General features: G+C 43.5%; 1 protein-coding gene across 2 annotated transcripts in view; it reads right to left on the reverse strand.

Moving 5' to 3' along the window:
• The window catches only part of GPC6 (glypican 6), a 946,336-nt gene that overhangs the window by 396,480 nt on the left and 521,934 nt on the right, over window positions 1–27,922 (reverse strand). The window lies entirely within an intron of this gene.

Consider the following 27,922-nt stretch of genomic DNA (forward strand, 5'->3'; position numbering starts at 1 on the left):
ATCAGTCGTGTACATTCTGGCATGATAATTGATGCATGCCAATCAAACTGGTTCTAAAGCTACCTAAGGCCATATCACTTTCTCCTTTTTGCCCTGTCATCATCTCTGTTACCTGAGAGTGACTATTCTGATCTGTTGACTCCTAGACCATGGCTCTGTTTGCTAGCTTTTCCATTATTCTGCAACCCGTGACTTTGGTCTGTTTTTGTGTAACCCTTATCTGTTTAAATAATATATTCTACACTGTTGTATGTTAATGTCCTTTAAATGTTTTCCTTTTATAGTATAGGAGACGGCTATATGGGGTATTCCTGTCTCAACACCCTTTTATAGAGTAAATATGAAGAATACCTGTTATACTCTTACACATAAAAGTCCATTCAAAAACAAGTACTTTCTACCGTCCAAAGGGTTCTCATACACAAACAGTTTTAATCTCATTCCTCCCATCATCCAAACTGGCTAATGTAAAGTTAAGAGGGTGCAGCAACAAGTGATCATATATTTAATCTACATTAATAACTATTTCACTGAATGAGCAGGTGCTTCTAATGGTTTGTGCTTGCAAAGGAGTAGATTCGCTAAGAAATAGACTTTCCTGTAAATGACAAAAACACAAGCAAGTGAATCATCATAACCTATCATGATAGAGCCCAGTGCTGCAAAGAAATTCTGTACTACATTTTTTGTCGAACCATGTGGAAGTGGTTTGACAAAGAAGAGGGATTGTGTTCTTCTTAAACAGCAATGGAACCAAATACACACCAATAATATAAAAGCAGTATTCGATTCAAATTTGTGTATAAATAATCACATAAAAGTTTTACTATATAGCGAGTTAAGATAGAAAATATCAGTCACAAAGGTTCAGCAAGTTACAATCAGAGTCCCATGTAGGAGGGAAAGAGCATATGATATAGACAATTCAAAAGAAAGGCACTGTTTACATTGCTCTCTATCGACACCTCTAGTGGACACTCAGACAAGTGGACACTCAGACAGGAACTAAAAGTATTTCCTGGGTCAGTGCTGCACGGTGTGCAGCCCTGATGTTCAGCATCTCCTTGCTGAACTTTCCCTATAGAAATGCATTGATTCAATGCATTTCTATGAAGAGCTGCTGATTGGCCAGGCAGGCATTTGACCCCATCCCCGTCCCACCTCTTGCTTTCCCATATAGAAATTCTGATGATATCAGCCAAATAGGTGGATCGGGGGCAGGTCATGAAATAAAGTGAGTTTTAACCCTTCCTTAGGGAGTTAAGGGGGAGCAAGCAACCTAAATGGTGGTTTTAACACTATAGGGTCAGGAATACATGCTTGTGTTCCTGACCCTATAGTGCTCCTTTCATGTAGACAAAGAGTTAAAATGCTTAATCAAATTGTACATAGATAACAAATACATTCATGATTTCAAATCACTCAAGATGACTTTTCCAATCACTAAAATCAAAACAATAGGGGGGCGTGTCCTGCGACCGCATGGAGTAGTCGCACAGTAAGGGAGCTCCGCAACCACCGAGCCTAAAGCTACTATAAACTAGCCGTAAGCACTTTAAAAACTCACCTCCCTGGAAGCCCCAATACCCTGTCACACCATGGCACCGTCCAGGCAGCTGAAATTGATGGACCCGATCCGCCAAGAAAGATCGCCCGCGGCAAAAACAAGATGGCGACGGCGGTACCTCAGAAGCCTCAGACACTATAGAGGCCGCCGCACAAATACACGAGGACACAGACCTGATTCCCCACGGAGACTCTCCGGTCACTAATCACAGCCTCCACATAATGCTGCAGGACCTGAAAGAATCTCTCAGGTCAGATTTTAAACAAATTACCAAAGAACTGCGCAAAGATATTCAAGAACTAGGGGACCGCACTGACCGCCTGGAAACCAGAATGGAAGACATGTGCGTAGTCCACAATGAGGTAGTGGATCAACTACATCGGTTAGAAGAAGAACAAGCAGCCCTTAAACTTAAAGTGGCAGACATGGAAGATAGGGCCCGAAGAAATAATTTGCGTTTCAGGGGCATAGCTGACTCAATCTCTGCAGAGGCCCTCCCACAATACATACAAGCCCTTTGCTCGTCCCTAGTACCACAGCTTGGGGATGAGGCCTTGACATTGGACAGAGCACACAGACTGCCGAGACCGGCCAGGCTAGCGGCAGATAAGCCGAAAGATGTCATTGCACGCTTTCATTATTATAGCTCAAAAGAAGCTATCCTGACCGCGACGAGAAAGATGGAAAAGCTCCCAGAACCGTACCAAGGAATCAGTATCTATGCCGACTTATCAGCAGCTACTATGGCGCGAAGACGCAAATTCATTAACATCACGAAAACTCTACGCAACCGACAGATACCATTTAGATGGGGATATCCAACTAAATTATTAATTTGGTACAAAGGCAAAACAGAAGTAATACTGGAACCGGAGGTCGGAATGGCGAAACTTAAAGAATGGGGCCTACATCACAACATGGGCCAGATTTCTCCCTCGCACACGCAGCCGAGAAAGCTGAAAGCTGACTGGATGATGGCGGGAGCGACATCGAAATCCCCAGCACGAAAAGTTTGAATGTGTTTGTACAATATGTGTTATTATGTATAATACTGCTTCTAGATACTATGCGATGTATAAGGTTTCCCAAACTTATATTATGTACCACATGGGATAACATTGACTCCCCCCACATTACACGCCCGTCTATACATTTACATGTACTTGACTCTACACAATATTCCCTAGATCAGCATATCACGTCCTGCTGGCTCAAGGCGCTAAAACGTTGTGCACTTGAATACCATCATGGCATTATTAACGTTTAAAATTCACTCCCTAAATGTAAAAGGCCTAAACAGCCCACACAAGAGACGCCTTCTCGTACAAGAGATGCAGAAATCAAAGGCGGCGGTTATATGCCTCCACGAGACGCATCTATGTGTCCGCAAACCCCCCCCCGCATTTACTCCACCCACTACCCTCAGGCGTATCATGCGCTCTCACCCCACAAATCGAAAGGGGTTGCCATTTTTTTTCACAAGGTCTGGGTCTTCCAAGAAACTAATAGATACACAGATAAAGAAGGGCGCTTGCTAATTCTAGTAGGGAACTTAAATGGTATGTTGATGACTATAGCGTCATTATACGCCCCAAATGAAGCCCAAAATGCGTTCATACGCAAGTCCCTGATACATCTTAATAAAATTAAACAAGGCCACACGATAATATGCGGTGATCTCAACTGCACTCTGAACCCTGAACTTGATATACAACGAGAATATCACAGGCCCCCTACCGCACAAGCGAAAGCAATTAGCACTGAACTACGCAAACTACTGTTCCATAATGAGCTTTATGACACATGGCGGTCTCTGTACCCTAACAAAAGAGACTATACGTTTTTCTCACAGGTACACAGAACGTATTCAAGAATTGATTTCTGTTTGGTAGATAAGACAACCCTGAATAATATAGAAGATATACAAATAGGACAGAGGACGTGGTCTGACCATGCCCCTCTGTCGATCATCTTCAGATCTCTTCACCTAGCAAGAGGCAGGGGGAAGTGGAGACTCAATGAGAGCTTATTAGATAACCCACATATACTTGACACAGTTGCCAAGGAAGCAACTGAATACTTCAATCTTAACTCCTCAGAGGACACCCCAATTCCAACCATATGGGTCGCTCACAAGGCGGTCCTACGTGGCATACTCATTAGAGAAGGGTCCAAAATTAAAAAAAACACTAAAGACAAACGTGACCTCCTACAGCAAAAGTTAATATCCCTTGAAACACAAAACAAATCTAAACCATCAAAATCACTGACAACACAAATCACCGACATACAGGGAACTACATGATCTAGAACTCTTGACCACCGAAAGGTGGATGAGATCTCTCAAACTCAAATTTTACACGCAAGGGAACAAAGCAGGCAAGATATTAGCCAACAAACTGAAAACCAAACAATTACAATCCAAAATTCCCTACATAGAATCCCCCGCGAGAGGCAGATTGTACAACCCCCTAGACATTGTAAACGAATTGGCGCGCTATTATGACACACTATACAACCTGAAGAACGACCCGACAACACCCCAACCTACCCCTGAATGCATAGAGGCCTTCCTGAGCAACATTTCCCTACCGAAGCTCTCACCAACAGCTTGTAAACACTTAGACTAACCTTTTACAGAGGAAGAAATACTTAAAACTATTAAGTCCCTGCCCAAACACAAGGCACCAGGCCCTGATGGGCTCTCCAATTATTACTACCATAAGCTGGCGGAGATCTTGACACCTCACCTAACAGACCTATTCAACGACATAAAACGTACAGGTACACTTCCGTCAGAGATGCTTGAGGTTCATGTAGTCACCCTACCCAAACCGGGCAAGCCACCCACTCAGTGCGAAAATCTTAGGCCAATTTCCCTATTAAATGCTGATATAAAATTATATGCGAAACTATGGGCATCAAGGTTGAAACAATATCTCCCCAGCCTAGTTTCTGCCGAACAGGCGGGATTTGTCCCAGGCAGGCAAGCGGGTGATAACACTAGGCACTTCATTAATCTGATCAACTGGGCAAACACGAACAGGCAATCGGGCGTAGTTCTAGCGCTGGACGCTGAAAAAGCGTTTGATCGCCTGAACTGGCCGTACATGGAAGCTACTCTACTCAAAATGGGATTCACCAGCCAATCCCTGAGAGGAATTAAGGCGCTATACAAATCGCCCTCAGCCAAGGTTTTCAACTCTGGCTTCCTGTCGGACACATTCCACATAAGTAATGGCACACGCCAGGGTTGTCCACTATCTCCATTACTGTTCATCCTATGTCTTGAACCACTTATACAACACCTCAAGCATGACCCAAAGGTCACAGGCCTGAACACCCCAGTAGGGACCCAAAAATTGGCCCTATTTGCAGATGATGTGCTAGTTTATGTCTCTAACCCAACGCAGTCCATCCCGAACCTGATGTCCCTTCTCCAAAAGTATGGACAAGTTTCATACTACAGGAATAACCTCAAAAAGACACAAGCCCTGCCCATAAACCTTCCCCAGCGCACTGTGCAGTCACTTATGGACTCACACCCCTTTGATTGGAGGAAGGTCTCCATAAAGTACTTAGGTATCAATCTGACCAAATCATCCCAACACTTACCCAAGGAGAATCACACCAAGGTGGCCCACAAATTACAGACGCAACTAGACAATTGGCAGGATTTAGAAATCTCCTGGCTGGGGAGGGTGAACACCATAAAGATGATGGCCTTACCCCACGTCCTATACTTATTCCGCACTATACCCATAACGATCAACGATAAATTATTACACAAATTCCAAAGTATCTTCAACGCCTACATTTGGGAAAAAAAAACACAGAGACTAGCTAGGCGCCTAACATGGCTATCCCCGCATAAAGCTGGACTGGGCATCCCAAACATTAGAGCGTACTACAGAGCTGCAATCTTAGCACAAGGCTTAGAACTGCTAGTCCGTCCTACTACACCTATCTGGGCATCCCTAGAAGATGCTTGCATTCACGCACTCACGGTACAATCACACTGCGACCCAAAGAAGAAATAGAGACTTTTCCGATTTTTTTATCCAGTTGAAGAAGCTGTTACAGCGAAACGCGTCCTGGAGCTTGGAGAATATCAGTCTTTATTTATTTGGACTTTTTATATGCCTATTCAGTGTTTTTATATTGTTATATATAGTTTTTTATATTGTTACATATAGTTTTATGTTAATAAATATACTTATATTTCTATAACACTGTTGGCATTGTTCCTGCTCTTTTAAAGAAGGTGTGTGGTCCTTAACCACATATACCCTTGATCAGAGCCGATGTGGATGGCTCTGTGTCTGTAAGTACCAACCTGTTCTTTTTTATACGTATTTGGAACCATACGGTACTGCACCATATATATGTTTCAACATTTCAGAATTCAAAGAAAGAAATATCCAGTAAAAAGAAGGGATAGGGTCGCCTTCACGGACCCCACGGGCGATCAAATTGAGCTATACATTATTAGCTCTCCAAAGTGTGAGTGGGAATTTTTCACTCTTAATTGAAATTTATTTTTATTTGTCACAGTTTACACTATGTTTGGTATATTCTGTTTATTTTTAAGGTATTGATTACCAACTTAGGACATCTTTGTGTATACCTAAAAGGTACTGTTTATATATATATTCACACTTTAAAGTCTATTCACAACTGTTACAATTACAATTAAAATTCACAACTGTTACAATTAAAAATTCTATAGCGCTTCACCAGCACACTACCACTAGACCTACTCTTAAAGATAAGAACTTGGTGTTACAGCTGCTCATTCGTTTTCTGCTCTTTGCAAATTAGCGCTAGTACTACCCTGTTTTGTTAACACTGCGAGCGTGCACGCTCTGGGACACGTCCACAAACCACCCCTTACAGAGCACAAAATTCCTACTCAAGAGTTGGAAGAAATGGGCAAGCACACTCATCGGTGCGAACAATATTCTATATTTTGCCCCTATACAAACAATTTCAGAATTATCTGAAAATATTACTATGACAGCCTGGTGTCACGACACTCCTTAGTCGACATGCCCTCGTGCAGTACTCGCACTCACCACTCTTTCTGTTTGGCACTGTTCTCATTTCCTTTCGTTAGGCACTACACCTGGCCCTTGTTTAGCACCTATATATTCTGGTTTCTCCCCTCACTCCCTGTCAGATCATTATCCTCTATCCTTGACCCTGTACCTGCTGTTTCCTGGCTCCCGTGATTCTGGCTCCTGTCTCCTGTGTCTTGTATCCTGAGTATCTTGTGTTTCCTGATCTGGTGTTCCGATGTCCTTATGGTCCTGTGTCCTGTGCCTCCTGTTCCAGTGTTCGCCTGCAATGTTCCTGTCTAGACTCCTTCTCCAGTGATTCTGACCTTGCTGCATTATTTCTGTGTGACCTGCTTAGGACTTTGCCCCTTGATGTTCATTTTGTACTTGGTGGCTGCACTAACCTGACTAAGCCATTACCTTTGCCTAGGACTATCGTGGACTCTGCCTGCTCTATTGTATATATTGGGTTATTGTATATATTTGTGGCATTGTCATGTTTTGTATATATTATATATATCTATATCCTTTTGGTTTGCCTTAATACATTTTCTTTATTACTCCATTTATCGTGTCCTAGAATTATTTCTCTGCTAAGTTGGTTCCCACACTTAAAGGGACAGTGCTGTTGCAGGGCAGCACCCCTTCATGTCATGACAGAATGATCTGACCACTTGGAACCGGCAGAGTATAATGTCTAGGATCACAATGAAGAACCTTGTTGGTATTCACGCTGATTCACAGCAAGAGTGTGCTCTCATTGAGACTTGTTGTAATCAGTTAGGAAATATTCAGCGGCAGATTGGAAAGGCCTCTAATTTATGCTTATCTATTATAGATGTCTCCTGTCAAATCCAGAAATCTGTATTATGTGGATTTATCTATAAACTTCAAACTTTTCACAAAAACATATGTGATTCATTGCTTTTTCAGTTCCCTAATTGCGATATATGGTTGAGAGAGCCTCCTGTGATAAGTAGGGTGTATACACTTATCCGTGTGTCTCTTAAAGAGATATCACATAAAAAATCTTTATCATATTTGCAGAGACAAGTGAGAGTAATGCACAATAATCTTGTTGCCTTGTTACCTGAAGTGCAATTTATTATTGATCTTGTACAAGAAAGAATGACTGTCTTTATGCCTGATAATAATGATGGCATTCCCTTTTCTGATGTACATAGCATAACAAATCCTCCTGACTCTGACTTGGGAAAATGGCTTGTTGGTCCTCCCGACTGCAAAACCGAAGTCCCTCTGGAAATTAAAGCTGAATGCCTTCCTGCCCAAACAAAAGATGAAGATGTTGAGGGGTTATACAGCACTGGCGATCCCCTCATGGACCAAGTCTTTGATGAACTGGGTGCTCGTTGCATAGCAGCTTTAGAGGACGAGCAGTCTGAATGGGAAGGTAGTACCAGTACGCAGTTTCCTAATGTTGTCTCAGTACCAGAGACCCATAGTACCCATATATTACCGTCTCTTTTCTGCAAGATCCACTCGCCTATTCCCAAGGTGAAGCTACCGGCTACCAAGATGAATGATCTCAACACCGTTCAAGAGGGTACAAGTCTGGTCAGAGAAAGTCTCAAGCAAACTCTGCCCAACCACGAAGCAGAAACAGACTCCCCTGAGTCTGCAACTAGAGATACGAATTCCTACCTCACCGTGCCAATTGAGGAGACCACAAGTGACCTTAACCAGGTAACGGGATCTGATCTGAAGGCCTGTCCCACAAAGGACAATGCATCCGAACTAGAAGAGTCACCTATAAAATGTGCTCCGGGTGATGCAAGTGACGACAAGGTTGGACCATTGAAATTGGGGACCAATCTCGTTGAAGGTGAATCTCCTGTCAAAAAGTCACCACGTAGGAGACGTGGTAAACGACCTACTTCTTTCAAGACACTGGCTGAGAAGGCTGAAGAACCAAAGGTGAAAACTTCAGAACAACCAGTGGAAGAAGAGGCTATTGTGCCAAAGGCAGCTCATGATTTTGATGTGGGGAGGCTTGATGATTCCAATTTTAACCCTTCTACCTCTGGGGGTTTGAAGATTGGCACCCCTCTCACAACCGCAACTGTGGAAAATGAGTTGTCGCCAAGTAAAAAAGACTGTTATCTTCAAATAGAAGACAAAGACTCAGACTGGGTGCAACGTGACAAACCCGTGATGGATCAAGCCCAAGAGAAGAATCTAAATGAGACCAGGCTTGTTCTAAACCCACAGCCTGAAGAAGACTCTACAGTTCTTCAAGTTACATGCTCTGGTAGAACAATTTCTCTGCTGCAAGAGGAAACCCCAACTACCAAGCTTGTACCTGAACCAAGCGCCGAAGATTATTCTAATCAGCCGCTTAACCAAACGCCAAAGGAAGGGAGTGAAACCGAACAAGGAGGTACCTGTTCCCATGATGAAGGAAGCTCCTTCTATGACATTTCAGTTACCATGATGTCTATCACTCCACCTAAACTCCAGCAAGTATTAAATGAAGACTTGCCTTCAGTTGAAAGTCTATCTACGACAAATAAAGAACTACCTCAAGCTGAGTTCACAAGGGAAGAAGAGAATGATTTCATTAATCAGGTATCTCTAGCCGCTACAGAAAAATGTCAATTTGAGAGAGAGTCGTCTCTGCTTCGGTTAGCCCTGTGCTCGGAGAAATTTGGGGAACCGTTCCTTGATGCATATCTGCGGTCTGTGGAGGAAGGCTCGCAGAATGTTCTTGATCCTGTACCTATTAATTTAGGGGATTCTCCTTGTTTGGTTCCAGTGGTACCTACCCAAGATTACGCAGAGACTGTTCTCCCTTCGACTGAAGTTGCATCGCAGTCTTTGTTCCGAGGATGCCACAAGCCAGAAACCAAGTCAGACCCAGGACTTCTGAGTGATGAACCTGTTACTAGCAATAGTCCCAGATCTAGTGGGTTAACACATTTGCTGGTCACTGGTATGGAGTGTTTCTTATCTTATGTGCCTTTACCTTCTGTTTCTGTGTCTGCCCTTCTATTGCTAAATGTTACTCTACAGTCCTTGCTTTTGTATGTTTCTATTCTGCCTCGTTGGTTTCTCCCATGGGATTGTCCACCTCTCATTCCTCCTAAGCCTCCTCCTTGTTTTCCTCTACTGGTTGGGTGGCCCTGATTTCCTTCTGTCACCCGTGGGGGATCTTTGGGTTTTGGAGCGCCGGGAGTCGCTCCTTAAGGGGGGTTACTGTCACGACACTCCTTAGTCGACATGCCCTCGTGCAGTACTCGCACTCACCACTCTTTCTGTTTGGCACTGTTCTCGTTTCCTTTCGTTAGGCACTACACCTGGCCCTTGTTTAGCACCTATATATTCTGGTTTCTCCCCTCAGTCCCTGTCAGATCATTATCCTCTATCCTTGACCCTGTACCTGCTGTTTCCTGGCTCCCGTGATTCTGGCTCCTGTCTCCTGTGTCTTGTATCCTGAGTATCTTGTGTTTCCTGATCTGGTGTTCCGATGTCCTTATGGTCCTGTGTCCTGTGCCTCCAGTTCCAGTGTTCGCCTGCAATGTTCCTGTCTAGACTCCTTCTCCAGTGATTCTGACCTTGCTGCATTATTTCTGTGTGACCTGCTTAGGACTTTGCCCCTTGATGTTCATTTTGTACTTGGTGGCTGCACTAACCTGACTAAGCCTTTACCTTTGCCTAGGACTATCGTGGACTCTGCCTGCTCTATTGTATATATTGGGTTATTGTATATATTTGTGGCATTGTCATATTTTGTTTTGTATATATTATATATATTTATATCCTTTTGGTTTGCCTTAATACATTTTCTTTATTACTCCATTTATCGTGTCCTAGAATTATTTCTCTGCTAAGTTGGTTCCCACACTTAAAGGGACAGTGCTGTTGCAGGGCAGCACCCCTTCATGTCATGACACCTGGACTCTGAAAGGCATACATTCGATAGCCCAATTATACACGGAGGAAGGTCTAAAATCATTCACATCGCTTCAAATGGAGTTCGCACTCCCCCCCCAGAGACGTGTTCACCTACATCAGGGTAAAGCACATCCTACACAATTTACACACGCAATACTGTGAGGAAACACAACTAACGAACTTCGGCCGACACTGCATAAGACAAAACTCACAAACGAAATCCCTATACCTGTGCTATTCAGCTCTCAATGACAGGGACCCGCTCCTCAAGCACACCTATATACGCCTGTGGGAACGCAAACTTAACCTAAACATTCCACTACCACTATGGCTACAGGCAATACAAACAACCAAAAAGGTGTTCCACAGCTTAGCACATTGGGAAGCTGTTACGGTTGCCTCCAGGCTGGCTGGAAGTTGGACCGTAGAAAAGGATGCTCCTAGCGCTCACCAAAGGACCATCAGCACCGCAGCCACCATAAGCACTGCAGACTCCACGAACCACCGCTGCTGGGCTGGTATCTCGCCGCCTGCTCTGCGCCCTGGACCTACGACCAGGCTCCAGGTTCCAATAGGCGAACCTCTTCCTTCTGTCGAGCGAAGCAGGATCAGGAACAAGAGCTCTTACAAGAGCTCAGTAGCTCAGGGAGTATGAAGAGCATAGCAATCCCTGTAGTGATTATAGCTGTCCCCTACAAACATGAGTCAAGGCTACAAGTTAGAGGGTCAGATGAGGTCTGAGATGCTGGAACACCCAGCCTGGCTTTTATTGAGGTTACATGCAAATAGGACACTCCCAGGGGGAGGCATAAAATCACCAATCACACATCTGGTGCAGCCCACACATTCCCTCCCCTCAGATAAACAGTTAAACCAATTATTACATACAATAAGAATACAGTTTTTACACACACACTGTAACTTTAAAACCATACATCCAATTTCAATAAAAGTTGCATATTCAGAATCAGCATACATCAAACATAAACCCTTCCAAAAATCAGCCAAATCCCTCCAGTGGATCAAAAGTTAGCTGGAAGTCCTTTATGACCGACCGCAAGCACAATTTCCTGCCCAAAACAGTTCCATAGATTTGGGCTGTGCGGTCGGTCAATTTCATGCGAAAAAAACGACTAAGTCCCATTTCGAACGGGACTTAGTCTCTGGAGCTGCAAGTTCCGTATGGGAGAAGGTAAGGGTCAGCGGTGTTCGGCAGAATGTGTAGCCGATTTTAGTTCCACAGAATCTTTAGCATACACCGCTGACCGCATTCGAATGACCAAAATGGCCGCCGCCACGTGTTCGGCTGCCGAATGGCGGCCACCCAGCGCTCGGCAATTAACCTGCAGTAACCTCACAGCCTGGGAGGTAAATTGCCTGCACACTTTAACTTCTGGGTGGTCCGCCTGTGTGGTACTTGGTTCAGTAAGCCCTATTTACTGAACCAAGTAGGGGAAAGCCAGGAACAAGTTATTTTAAAGGTCTGGGGACATAGTCTTAAAGGGGCATTGTTCAGCAAAGTCACAATATGTCCCCAGACGGTTCTTAAAGGGCCATACACACCAATAAAAGTTAATACATTTTCAGGGGCACAATCTTCCAGGGGCCATAGTCATGAGGCAGGAGGCTGGCAAATAGGCTTCTCCACAATCCAGGGAAGCAGGGCAATTTTTCATTTAAAGGGCCAGTTACAAATAGCCATTTGTAACAGAAGCCTACTGTAAAATGATTATGCGGTGGTATCTGGTGCCGGCCAGGCTGGCTATGATGTATACGTCAGCATCACATATCTGTTGGAGATGCGATACCTCCAAGGGAGATATGATACACATATTCTGGACTTGTCCTACGCTAACAGGGTTTTGGACGCTAATAGGTGAGGCTATTAAACTGATAACAAATCGTAAAATCCCAATTACGCCAGAATGCTTCCTGCTACAGCTGTCTCCAGAACTGTTAACGAACAAAGCTAAACATGTACTCCTACACATTTTAACTGCAGCTAAAACTAGCATAGCCAGTCACTGGAAGAAGAGGAGTGCTCCAACACCGTTAGAGGTGTGGGACAAGATCGATAATACTGCAATTTATGAACGCATGGCTTACAAACTACAAGGTCAAATGGAATCCTACTCCACACATTGGGCAAGTTGGCACAGGGCACGCACAAAAATAATAAAGCTTCATACCACTAGCAAGTAATACCCTATACAGTGAACGTAAACACAGCCCAACACCTCAGATTCTAATTTGTTCTCCATCGCTCAAACAGGTTATACAGGATACAAATCACAAGGTACACGTCACTAGTTACATGTAATGCATTGTATAAACACTTGGTTAATAAGTTACTCCCCTGTTTATTTCCTCTACCTTGCTACCTCTACACCCCAAACTATGAATATGCATGCAGCAAAACGAACACACACAGTCCACAGGTCAGAAAATAGGCATCACACTTAACTACATGCCAGTCCCATGACTGACATTGAGGCAATTAATTAGAAATGGTTTACAACGGATATTGTGTACTCTATTTGTCATAAACTGCGCTACTTGAGCTCCAATTATTTTTGTTAGGAATGACCAATGTCTACTATGTATACTGTACCGATATATTGTGACTATGTATATTCATTTACCCTCCCCCCTTTCTTTTTTCTGTATCCCTAATGTTCTGCTTTTATACTTTTATGCAAGAAAAATCTCAATAAAAACGAGACATTGAAAAAAATAATCAAAACAATAGAGACTACCATTTTTGTTCCTTGGCTCTATTTCCTCTTCCTACAATAATTTTATGTTGTAATTATACAATGACTTTTTTTGGGGGGGGGGGATTTTAAATACAAAACAATTTTATTTGCTCCATCGACATATAAAAACATCCATATTTTATTTCCTGAAACTCCATAACGAAAAAAACAGCAGTCCTGAAATACCTATAATCGGTGGATATGAGTTCTGATAATCTCTCAGAAAATGTAGATCGATTGCTTTAACCCCTTAAGGACCAAACTTCTGGAATAAAAGGGAATCATGACATATCACACATGTCATGTGTCCTTAAGGGGTTAAAAATACATTCCAAAAATGTGGACATTTTGTAAACTATATTTTAAAAGTAGTTAAAGTTTTGGATAATCTGAAAATCAAGATACATCTTCTCAGCAGTATATGTAAATGATTTATTTGCAACGATTAACCACTATAAGAGTACAGAAGTTGCTAAGAGTAAATAGCCGAGAGATGACAATACGTAGAACAAAAAACAAGTACTACCATGGGCATCATCTTTGTGGCAGACTGAAAAAAAGTGCTGCACATGTAGTGTCAACTCATTCTGAGAAAACCTGATGCTATGGAAGAGATATATAGATATTTCAGTGTTTTACTAATTTTCAAAAAAGATATAAGGAAATAAAAGAAAGATAAAATAGGTATGCAGTAACTAACAGATTTCCGGGTTGTCAGGAAGACGTGCAGGTCTCTAAATGATTTACATTTGTTCAGACCACGCAGGATCTCAATATAAGGCAAATGATACAGGATGCAATAATCATATACATATTTCAAAATAAGCTTGATACTCAATGGTATCTGCTCACGGGCGGGAACTCCCTGGTGTCCCAGGCGCCATGGGCCCTACCTATGGTGCGAGAATGAGAGAGTAAGAGAGAGAGACAAAAAAAGCATTGGGAGTGCCACTCACAGCGTCCAGAGAGCTGAACATCACACGTCCCCCAGTTCCCAAAGACACAAAGCCGCCAGGTGATTCCAGGCTGTTCATGATTTTATATTTATGCCATTTACGTCATGGCCCATGCCATCTTACATAGATGGCAGTGAGTAGAAATCTTAATTTAAATGGTTTGTTGTTAATATAGCTTTGGAAACGCTCATGTTTCCCTTGTTTGATAAGTATGAAACAATATTACTAAGCATTTTATTTCTATATAGGCCATATTTTCAAACGTTATGGGCATCCTACTGCAAACCTAAAAGTAATTTGTGTAAAAAAATACATATATCACAATGAAACTTTAGGAATTGTTTTATATTGTACAATTTACATTCTGTTTTATTTTCATGTTTCTTCAAAATGCAAAAAGGGTTGCTTTTAATTTGCAATTCATTGCTTGTAAGAGTCACTCAGCTGTTGGAAAATATTCTCAACAAGCAAATTCACTGCAACTGGACAAAAACTAAAGCAATATTTAAAACAATCTTTCATATAAAGTATATCAGCAAACTTGAGAAAAATACTACAAAACATCAAATTGTGCCAAATTAGATATACTATTAAGTAAAGAAGTAGTTATTGAAAGCAGCCACACTTTGCAAGCTTTTTATTTAAATGTACATACCGGATTTTATGGCATGTAATTTAATTTAAATCTAATTGCTTGAAGAGTTTCTAATATTTTCCATAAAAACAGCTTTAAAAAAAAAATCATTAGGTCATAGAACATAACATCTTAGCTAGTCTCTTATATGTTTCTTTCCTTGGCGAAAATTATAGTACTTGAATTTTATACTACAAGAATACAATTAACACCACAATACTGAACAAATTAACTATAGCTGAGATATTCTCATTATTTTGAAAAGCATTTGTTTTATATCCTCATTGCAATAGTGCAGTCTTTATAGCAATTGTGTTTTGAGAGATAGATGGATAGATAGATAGATAAATCTATCTATCTCCATATATGAGGTGTGTCTGCAAAGTATCCATCCATGTAATATGAAATATAGAGACATTTTTTGAAAAAGATACAAAATGCAAGAAACATTGTACATAGGGCAATAGCACCTCAATTCCTCTTCAAAGTAGGCACCTTGGAACCTTACACAGTTCTCTTCCACTGTTCAAAACACTCTGCAAAACCCTTTGTTTGAATCTCTCTCAGCTGTTGCGTCGTATTTACCTGAATCTCATTTATGTTCGCAGGGCACAAAATCTTTCAACAGATTCTCAATCATCTTTGAAGTGTTTGTGCCACACTTTTATTTCCACTGCACTCATTGCATCATACATGAAAGCCTTCTGAATAATCTAAATAGTTTAATGCAAAATTTGATGCAATAAGTAACTGAATTATAGGAAAATTAATAAAGAGTATAGAAATTAGAAAATAAGGATATGTATGGAAAAGTAAATATATAGCAAAGACAAATATAGAGAAAACTTTTAGAAAAATATTTTTGTAGAAAGAATAAGGACACATAAGGATGTAAATATATATATATATATATATATATATATAATGTTTATTATATATAATATATATTATATTTATTTGGGATAAATGTAAGAAGCTATACACAGTGTTCAGAATAAACACTGTCTTTGTTTTATATATCATTTTCCATACATATCCTTATTTTCCAATTTGCATACTTTTTTATTAATTTTCCTGTATTTCAGTTACTTATTTTATTCATTAATTTAAATATTTCTTTCAACTTTTCTATAATTTTTTTCAGTATGTATTTTTCATATATCTTATATTATTTCTATCTCTATAATAAATGCTCCCCACACAATCTAATGGTGTTCAGATGTAGTCGCAACATGTGTAAATATGCATATATATGTGTAATATATGTTTTGATTATTTTTTGTTTCTATGTAATATTATCATTGACCATTATCCATGAGGGCGCTGTGGAATCGATACAAAACAGAGTAGGACTCTTTTGGATCTCCACAGCCGCTGTTGGTCCATCACATCACCGCGTATAGATGGACGTTCCAAATGCAAGATTGGCGGGAGCACCAGCCTACTTAAGAGGGTCTGCTTATTTCCTCTGCCAGTGCCATAGAAGGGATTATACTTTCCGAGTACGCAGCCCCAGACCCACCTGATACCTCCTTTGTGTTAGGACAAACCTACTGATGGAAGAGGTACCATGACATGTAGTTTGCCAAGAGAAGTGTAACCTGGTGATAATTGATCTTGGACTTCCACACAGGAGTTTATACAACTAAAGAGGCTTACATTGGACCAACTTTTCTTTTTTACTACCACAGGATGGGTGAGATTGTTCCTAAAATCTACCAATGACTTTCATTTACTATTTTTTTGTGTATATACACACACATTTTTCAATCTTTGTTATTTTTAGTCAATGTCCTTGGAATACATCAGTTACAACTGTGAACGGATGAATATCTATTTAGGGACTTTCTACAATTCCGGACTGTGCATACTCTATAACAGTGTAGAGGCTTTTACCATAACTTATGAGACTCTAGCTCATATATAGTATATTTTTAGGAGATCTATCAGGTTATATATTTTTTCGTGTGTATTGTATTATCAGGGTGATTTTTAGGTATGCTGTACTTCTCTATGCACTATATATATTTGTACACACACCACAGTGATATATTGAGCACTAAGCACTGTAGATATATTTTTTGTATTTTTGTCTTGTTTTGTTATGTATTTCATACTTAGAAGTTTTTGTTTCTATACCTTCTGTCCTGACCTTTTTGTGGCAATAATATATTAAATAAACAAAAATAATTTTTACAAATACAATATGTTGATTTTTCTATTATGTATTGTTGGGTTTCTAGAGGGTGGCCCGGATACCTGCACCACTGGTCTGAAAGAGTGCAAGCACACTACAATATTTATTATTATATATACACTCTAACGTCTTAAAAAATAAGCAGACACATTATTAAATAACTATGGGCTACAACTTCCAGTATGTTTTGCTGACCAAAAGTGTGGGTAAATGCAAAATACTATACTATGTAAGAATAATGTGTGCATAATTAAAATGTTCTATATTCTATGAAATTATTTGGGATTATGTACTAACAGAAATGGCAGATCAGTATAATTTATTTATAATACATTACCTTTTATCGTATTTTCAGTATTGAAAAACAATCTTAAGGCGGCACTGTCATGCCGAACTTACCTTTCTCCTATTGTTTCATCTTCTCTTCCTCTCGGAATCTGTTCTTCTTTTCTTACTATCTGATCTAGTTTTGTTTTTCTGATCTAGTTTTTTCTTACACTTGACCTTCTTTGACCAAAGAAGGCGTTTAAGTCAGCTCCATTTCCTGTGTCAGAAGGAAATGGAACTGTATTAAACTTCTAATTTGGTCAAAGAAAGTCAAGCGTAGGAAAAATATACAAGACAAAGAATACCATACTTTGTCTTAAGTTTTAAAGAAAACTTGATCAGAAATAAGAAAAGAAGAACAGATTCTGAGAGAGGAAGAGAAGAGCAAACAACAGGAAAAATGTAAGTTTGGCATGACTGTGCCACTTTAAGGAAAAGGGGCCAATGTAAAAGAGTACATGTTTAACAAACATTATATAAATGTATGTATAACACACACACACATTATTTTTTATATATTCATACGGATACCAATTGACAGAGGGGCCTGTTCTTCGAAGAGTACAGTCTTGTACCTAATCATTGAACATCATTAAAAAAATAAAAAAGATAGGTGAAAAGAAACGTAGAATATATAAGGAGATTTATATTACAAGTGACTACCATTAGTGGCCTAGCAAAGAAGAACATATTTTATTGATAATTGTAAAAAAGATACATTTATTAATTTTGTATATATTATATTGGCAGTATCTGCTTAATGACCTTGGGTCACATATATTTCTTATATTCATTAGCTTGACCTTGACAAATAGCGCATCATTTCTCCAAAGCATACATTTTTCTTTACCTAATTGGGAAATTCATGTTAGGAGATTCGTGGACATCTCTACACTGAAGAAATAAATAAGCAAGTGATCATATAGATTAGCCTAATTAATGTAAAATGATGTCTCAGAAATCAAGCCAAGGATGAATTCAGTATAATTTGCATATGATTAACCAAACGATAACTCATATTAACTAAATCATGTCTTATTTTTTTCTTTCCATAAACTTTTAATTAAATGAAGAAAACAAAACCTATACTTTTGGTGGTTACTGCACACTTTAAGCCTATAGCTAATTATAGATATAAAACAAATACATTCTCAAAATAAATCATTTTAATTTTAATTTAAAAAAATGCATGCTCATATTTATAGCATATATCAATAAAACTAGAATAATCAATGCCAGGAAAGTCATTTATACAGTCATTTATAGCTTAGTTATTTAGTGAGTTAATTTCATCAGTATTTCATAATCAATATGCAGTCCACCAATCTTGTAATTTGTTATGTGTGCTTTTGTCACAAAATTTTTCACTGCTTTACTTTATTCTCAATTAACCTTGACTATAATCTGCAGATTTTTTTTTTTTAATTCCTTGCAGTCTGCAAACATGTTAATTATCATACTATCTACTACATTGTAGCCTTCCACATCAAAAAAATAATTACAATAATTTTACAATGCGGCACTGATATGAAAAAATTCCAAATATTATAGTTTGCATTGATTGATCCCCATAATGTTATTAAAATAAAATAAAACTATTGTGGCAAATACATTGCTGCAGTATTAGCATCACACCCCAAACATCATAGTAATAATAGTTGAAATATTGAATGATTCCCATTTAAAATTTCCCTTTGATTTAAAAAGGGTTCTAAGAATGACCTTTCCTTCTGTAGACACATCTTATAAGGTTAAAAATTATGTACATTAAATTGGCTTGGGTACCCATTCTTTGAGTGTCCAATTAGCTAAGTAACCTATTGTTAGAGTGTAATATAAGTAACGTAAAATAAAAATCTTGTAAAACTTTTTTCCCAAAAGCAGCTAGAACTGCATCTTTTGCAAGCTCTTTTAAGATATACCCCTGATGAATCCATGCATGAAAAATGCACATATGTACCGTATTTTTCGCTCCATAAGACGCACTTTTTTTCCCCTCAAAAGTGAGGGGAAATGTCTGTGCGTCTTATGGAGCGAATATGAAGCTTTACTTACCTGTCTTGTAGCGTTTCTCGGCAGCACAGGGCGCACCGCGGTACTGGAACTTGAATTTCATGTTCCGGTTTCCGGCGGGACCGAAAGGAAGTGCGCACTCAGCTCAGTGTGCGCACTTCCTTTCAGTCCCGCCGGAAATCGGAACATGAAATTCAAGTTCCAGCACCGCGGTGCGCCCTGTGCTGCCGAGAAACGCTACAAGACAGGTAAGTAATTATGGGACAAGGGGAGGGGGACAGTATGGGAGAGAAGAGAAGACTATGGGGAGGGGAGGGGAGGGGAGGGAAGGGGGGATGAAGACTATGGGGAGGGGAGGGGAGGGGGGATGAAGACTATGGGGAGGGGAGGGGAGGGGGGATGAAGACTATGGGGAGAGGAGGGGAGGAGGGATGAAGACTATGGGGAGAGGAGGGGAGGAGGGATGAAGACTATGGGGAGGGGGGATGAAGACTATGGGGAGGGGAGGGGCGGGATGAAGACTATGGGGAGGGGAGGGGAGGGATGAAGACTATGGGGAGGGGAGGGGAGGGATGAAGACTATGGGGAGGGGAGGGGGGATGAAGACTATGGGGAGGGGAGGAGGGATGAAGACTATGGGGAGGGGAGGGGGGATGAAGACTATGGGGAGGGGAGGGGGGATGAAGACTATGGGAGGGGAGGGGAGGGGGGATGAAGACTATGGGGAGGGGAGGGGGGATGAAGACTATGGGGAGGGGAGGGGGGATGAAGACTATGGGGAGGGGAGGGGAGGGGGGATGAAGACTATGGGGAGGGGAGGGGAGGGGGGATGAAGACTATGGGATGGGGAGGGGAGGGGGGATGAAGACTATGGGGAGGGGAGGGGAGGGGGGATGAAGACTATGGGGAGGGGAGGGGGATGAAGACTATGGGGAGGGGAGGGGGATAAAGACTATGGGGAGGGGAGGGGGGATGAAGACTATGGGGAGGGGAGGGGGGATGAAGGCTATGGGGAGGGGGTGGGAGAAGACTATGGGGAGGGGGGGAGAAGACTATGGGAGGGGGGACACTATGGGACAGGGGAGAAAAAAAATATTCTGAACAAACTGTCCCATAGTAAGAAACACTATGGGACAGTTTGTTCAGAATATATTGTTTTCTGGGCTTCTTCCTCTAAAAACTAGGTGCGTCTTATGGTGAGGTGCGTCTTATGGAGCGGAAAATACGGTATTTATTGAGGGTATATCTATTTGTAACGGATCACCTGGCACCCCGACTTGGTACCTCCGTTAATGGATGCTCCTAGTGCTTCCTGAGGACTCCAAGCACTCTGGCAGACACCATAATCACTGAATCCAAGAAACCTTTAAATTCTCCCAAGCGTATGAATGCTGTAGACCATTGAATAGGAACCATACGAATAGGCTTGTACCCCTAGCAGTCAACTGGAACAGCATACAATAAATCCTTCCCCCAATAATGAGACGACACATCACTTTGAGGTTAAAACAGGAACTCTGGACTGGCTCATCCAGCCTGGCTTTTATTACACTAATCCACATACAGGCCACACCCAGGGGGAGGCATAAAATAACCAATCACATACATGGTTCAGCCCACACATCCCCTCCCCTACAGGGGTGTATCCTGGTTTTGTGCTGCCCTAGGCAGGACAAAACTCAGGCGCCCCCCTCACCCCCCCCCCCCCCGCCACCCCCACCCAACCCTTCCCCCGCCTTCTAAATACACACACACTGACAGATACGCATCCATTAGCTAACTGTTAGCTAATGGATGCGTATCTGTCAGTGTGTGTGTGTGAGTGTATGAGTGTGTCTGTTAGTGAGTGTGAGTGTGTCTGTTAGTGAGTGTGTCTGTTAGTGAGTGTGTGAGTGTGTCTGTTAGCTGCTAACAGACACACTCACACACTCACTAACAGACACACTCACACACACTGACATACACACACTAACAGACACACACAGTCAGACACACACACACTCTAACAGACACACTCTCACACACACACACTCTAACAGACAAACAGACACACTCACACTCACTAACAGACACACTCACACACACTAACAGACACACACACACACACACACTAACAGACACACTCACACACTAACAGACACACACAGTCAGACACACACACACACACTAACAGACACACTCACTCACATTAACTCATTTTTTTTTTTTTTAATTTACCCCCCCAGCCTCCTTACCTTTGGGAATGCTGGGGGGGGGTTCTCCCTCTCCCTGGGGTCTAGTGGGGCTGCCGGTCGGGCTGCTGGGCTGGTTGCTGGTGAGGGAGCACTTCCTCTGAGCTGTCTGCTCAGCTCCCTCGCGCGCCGCAGAGTGAGGCTGGGAGGCGGAGCCGGAATGTGACGTCATATTCCGGCTCCCAGCCTCACTGTGCGGCGCGCGAGGGAGCTGAGCAGACAGCCACCCCCACCCAACCCTTCCCCCGCCTTCTAAATACACACACACTGACAGATACGCATCCATTAGCTAACTGTTAGCTAATGGATGCGTATCTGTCAGTGTGTGTGTGTGAGTGTATGAGTGTGTCTGTTAGTGAGTGTGAGTGTGTCTGTTAGTGAGTGTGTCTGTTAGTGAGTGTGTGAGTGTGTCTGTTAGCTGCTAACAGACACACTCACACACTCACTAACAGACACTCACACACACTGACATACACACACTAACAGACACACACAGTCAGACACACACACACTCTAACAGACACACTCTCACACACACACACTCTAACAGACAAACAGACACACTCACACTCACTAACAGACACACACTAACAGACACACTCACACACACTAACAGACACACACACACACACACACTAACAGACACACACAGTCAGACACACACACACACACACACACACACTAACAGACACACTCACACACTAACAGACACACACAGTCAGACACACACACACACACACACTAACAGACACACTCACTCACATTAACTCATTTTTTTTTTTTTAATTTACCCCCCCAGCCTCCTTACCTTTGGGAATGCTGGGGGGGTTCTCCCTCTCCCTGGGGTCTAGTGGGGCTGCCGGTCGGGCTGCTGGGCTGGTTGCTGGCGAGGGAGCACTTCCTCTGAGCTGTCTGCTCAGCTCCCTCGCGCGCCGCAGAGTGAGGCTGGGAGGCGGAGCCGGAATGTGACGTCATATTCCGGCTCCCAGCCTCACTGTGCGGCGCGCGAGGGAGCTGAGCAGACAGCTCAGAGGAAGTGCTCCCTCGCCAGCCCGCCCGCCCAGCAGCCACCAGCCCAGGGTGTCTGTTAGCCGCAAGGCTAACAAGGCATTTGCCCTGGGCGTTTGGGGGCGGCTTTTTTTGCCGCCCCCTGGAAAATGCCGCCCAAGGCAAATGCCTTGTTTGCCTCGCGGCAAATACACCCCTGCTCCCCTCAGATAACATTAAACTCAATTATCCGGTACACTTTTTCAGCCAAGTTCTGGATGTACCCCAAAACCTGGGGGTACACCTTTAAATCCAGCATCGCTGGATAGCCCTTATTCAGGGGGACAACATATCCAAAATTCAAGTAATTCGGATGAATGGTTCGTGAGATATGGGGTTCCAAAGATTTGACCGACCGCATGGGTAAAGTATCCGAAAACAGTTCCATGCATTTTGGCCCTGCGGTCGGTCACAAACAAGGGAATGAAAACAGGCGAATTGCCTGTGTTATAGAGCCTGGAGAGGGTTTGAATGAATTCCCTTGTTTATGGGGCTCTTTCTACCGAACGGCGGGTCATTCGGTAGTTTCCATACGAATTTCTGGAAGTATGGAGGTCTCAGCGGTGTTTGCCTAGTCAAGTGTCCGATTTTAGTTCCAGACACTCGACGGCAAAACACCGCTGTTCGGTAGTTTAAGATGGCCGCCGCCACGTGTTTGTTTCCCGAATGGCGGCCACCCAGAGGACAAAGACCACACTGCACTGATTGCCAATTACCTGTTTGCAACATTGTTGCAAACGGTAATTGGAGGCACACTCATTCCTGGGTGGTCTGGTTGTTCGGTAGTTTCACTCAATATACTGAATGGAGTGATTCTACCGAACAATCAGAATGCTGCATACAAATCACCCAGGATAAACTTAACACATCTATAAATACATATATAATATTACAGGCAGTACACTTGAATATGCTTCACAATCTTAAAGGGACAGTAGTCCCAAAAGTCCCAATATGTCCATAGATGCTGTTAAAAGGGCCAGTAGCAGCAATATACAGTACAATATGCCCCAAATAACCCAGGGGCCATAGTCAGTAGGTAGGAGGCTAGCAAACAGGCTTCTCCAGGGCCCAGTGGCGAGGTTGGTTTCGCCACATTTCTCCCCTTTTCCAAACAGACTAACAGGGTACCTGACCTCTTGCCGGTCAGTGCCCTTGTTAGTCCAGCAGCCCACCCACAAAACAGAAACAGCAGTACAGCCCACCCACAATAAATGGTTACTACACCTGAGTAATGGAAAAACTTGTCCAGGTCCAGGTGCCTCACCCCGGCTGTGTGGGGGACTGGTAGGCTGTTTTGGTGGGTTGCTGAGTGGGCAGAGACCAGCGGTACTCTGCCCTGGTGCCAGCACTACTACAGGAGTAGTCTGGTTGGAGCCTGGTTGCTGGAGACCGACTGTCTCCCCTTTGGCTAAACAGCCCTGTTGTGGGGGGGCAGGACCGACCGTCCCTACCCCCTGTGCTGGAAGTGCAGAGACCACGGTCCCATCTGCACAGGTGTGGGGCTTACAGTCTCCCCCTGGTACATTAAGCTGCCGCTGGGGAGAGGTGGTAACCAGCTCCTCTCCCATTAGAACACTCTGCCCATTGATGATCTGCCGCTGGGGAGAGGAGGTAACAATCTCCTCTCCCATGCCTACTTTCAGTCTTTGTGGAGGGAGACCGACTGTCTCTCCTCCCAATTCAGTGTCCTGCTGCTGGGGAATAGAGACTGGGCTCTCTATTCCCAAAAAATCACGCTGCTGCTGGGGGGTAGGACCAACTACCTCTGCCCCCTGTAACTCAGCCTTCCGCTGGGGAGGGAGGACGCTGCTCTCCTCTCCCTGCACTTCACACTGCCTTCCCGGCATATCACTCTGCTGCTGGGGGGTAGGACCAACTACCTCTGCCCCCTGTAACTCAGCCTGCCGCTGGGGAATGGAGACTGGGCTCCCAATTCCCAACAAATCACACTGCCGCTGGGGAGGGAGGACGGCCCCTTCAGCTCCCTGTAGCTTGGGCGCAGAGACCACGGTCCCATCTGCGCTGGTGTGGGGCTTACTGTCTCCCCTTGGTGTGCTAAGCTGCTGCTGGGGAGAGGGGGTAACAAACTCCTCTCCCTTACACACTTTCAGCCGCTGGGGAGCAGGGCTGACCCTCTGTACTCCCTGTAGGCAGGGCGCAGAGACCACGGTCCCATCTGCGCTGGTGAGGGGCTTACTGTCTCCCCTTGGTGAGCTGTGCTGCCGCTGGGGAGAGGGAATAACAAACTCCTCTCCCTTACACACCTTCAACCGCTGGGGAGAGGGGATAACAGGCTCCTCTCCCTGCACCGTAGACTGCCGCTGGGGAGCCAGAATGGCACCTTCAGCTCCCTGTAACGCACACTGCCGCTGGGGATCTGGGCCGACTGCCCAGCATCCCTGTAGGGCCGGTAGAGAGACCGCAGTCCCATCTCCACCTGCCATTGGTGGGTCTTCCCAGGACCAATCCGTGAGGCCCCTCAACATTTGTGAGTAAGGGCCACCTGCTTCCCCACCTGGCAACTCTGGTTGCTGCTGGGGATCTGGGCCGGCTGCCCAGCATCCCGGTGGAGTGACCTTGGTCCCATCTCTACCTGCCTGTTGTGGTTCCTCACAGGACCAGTCTATGAGGACCCCCACTTCGGGTTCCTCCCGCCGCCTCAGGGAAAGACGGCTAACCTCCTCGGATGCAGCCTCTACCCGGCTGCTGTAACGCTCCTGCTGCTGAGCATACTTCCTCTCTTTTGCCAACCGGAATTCTCGGTCCAGCCTTGTGTTTCGCTCGGCCATGACCTGGTTCCAGATCACCCGGCGTGTCTCCATGGGTATATCATCCCCATACTCAGCCACTCGCTGCCTCACCTCGGCCAGCCAATCATCTCCAGAGCCAGAACCTTCCATACTTGTCTGCTCCCAGGGGCGCTGCACGACTGCTAGCGTTGCCCTCAATTGTAAATCCAAACGCACTGTGTCTCCGAGCTGCTTTACCTCGCACTAGGACGCCATCCCACCGCTGCCACCAATGTAACGGATCACCTGGCACCCCGACTTGGTACCTCCGTTAATGGATGCTCCTAGTGCTTCCTGAGGACTCCAAGCACTCTGGCAGACACCATAATCACCGAATCCAAGAAACCTTTAAATTCTCCCAAGCGTATGAATGCTGTAGACCATTGAATAGGAACCATACGAATAGGCTTGTACCCCTAGCAGTCAACTGGAACAGCATACAATAAATCCTTCCCCCAATAATGAGACGACACATCACTTTGAGGTTAAAACAGGAACTCTGGACTGGCTCATCCAGCCTGGCTTTTATTACACTAATCCACATACAGGCCACACCCAGGGGGAGGCATAAAATAACCAATCACATACATGGTTCAGCCCACACATCCCCTCCCCTCAGATAACATTAAACTCAATTATCCGGTACACTTTTTCAGCCAAGTTCTGGATGTACCCCAAAACCTGGGGGCACACCTTTAAATCCAGCTATCCGCTGGATAGCCCTTATTCAGGGGGACAACATATCCAAAATTCAAGTAATTCGGATGAATGGTTCGTGAGATATGGGGTTCCAAAGATTTGACCGACCGCATGGGTAAAGTATCCGAAAACAGTTCCATGCATTTTGGCCCTGCGGTCGGTCACAAACAAGGGAATGAAAACAGGCGAATTGCCTGTGTTATAGAGCCTGGAGAGGGTTTGAATGAATTCCCTTGTTTATGGGGCTCTTTCTACCGAACGGCGGGTCATTCGGTAGTTTCCATACGAATTTCTGGAAGTATGGAGGTCTCAGCGGTGTTTGCCTAGTCAAGTGTCCGATTTTAGTTCCAGACACTCGACGGCAAAACACTGCTGTTCGGTAGTTTAAGATGGCCGCCGCCACGTGTTTGTTTCCCGAATGGCGGCCACCCAGAGGACAAAGACCACACTGCACTGATTGCCAATTACCTGTTTGCAACATTGTTGCAAACGGTAATTGGAGGCACACTCATTCCTGGGTGGTCTGGTTGTTCGGTAGTTTCACTCAATATACTGAATGGAGTGATTCTACCGAACAATCAGAATGCTGCATACAAATCACCCAGGATAAACTTAACACATCTATAAATACATATATAATATTACAGGCAGTACACTTGAATATGCTTCACAATCTTAAAGGGACAGTAGTCCCAAAAGTCCCAATATGTCCATAGATGCTGTTAAAAGGGCCAGTAGCAGCAATATACAGTACAATATGCCCCAAATAACCCAGGGGCCATAGTCAGTAGGTAGGAGGCTAGCAAACAGGCTTCTCCAGGGCCCAGTGGCGAGGTTGGTTTCGCCACACTATTAAACAAGGATTTTTTTTAATATTTTTAATATTATTTTATTTATTTATTTTTTCATCCACCCTCCCTGCTTGATTCATGGCAGGGAGGAGGGCTCTCACTCCCTGGTGGTCCAGTGGATGGGCACTGTGTAGGAGGGGGGCTGGCAGGAAGCTCTTACCTCTCCTGCAGCTCCTGTCAGCTCCCTTCTCCTCCTCGCCGGTCCGGTCAGCACCTCTGCCAGCTCACACTGTAAGTCTCGCGAGAGCCGCACTATGACCCCGCGGCTCTCGCGAGACTTACACTGGGAGCTGACAGAGGTGCTGAACGGACTGGCGCGGAGGAGGAGGGAGCTGACAGGAGCTGCAGGAGAGGTAAGAGCTCTCTGCCAGCCCCCAGTCTGTATTATGGCAATGTAAATTGCCATAATACAGACATTGACTCGAGTATAAGCCGAGTTGGGGTTTTTCAGCACAAAGAATGTGCTGAAAAACTCGGCTTATACTCGAGTATATACGGTATATTGTAGTTGCCCTTTCAGAAGAGCAGTAGAAACCAATGCACCTGAAATGGTTCATTTTCATTATGCTACACATGCCTAGATTGTCTATGCTTCATATAACATGGAGAACTTACTCTTGGTTCCATTAGAATTAGGATTCGTACAGAAATAAATATCTAAAGGCAGCAAAATTTCATTCAAAGCAGAACATTTTTCTGGTATAAATTTACCTTTGAATTTTTTTGCATAATGTCAGCATGACATCAGAAACAACAGAAAAAGGCATAATCAATCAAAAAGCATTTGCAGTATTAGCATAATGAGTTTATAAAGTTTGTAAAGGACTGGAGGGGTGTGTGTGGGGGGGTGACCTTAATCAACATTTTGTTGTACATAAATAAT

Source organism: Pelobates fuscus, chromosome 1 (assembly GCF_036172605.1).
Source record: "Pelobates fuscus isolate aPelFus1 chromosome 1, aPelFus1.pri, whole genome shotgun sequence".
In the NCBI taxonomy this organism is placed as follows: Eukaryota; Metazoa; Chordata; class Amphibia; order Anura; family Pelobatidae; genus Pelobates; species Pelobates fuscus.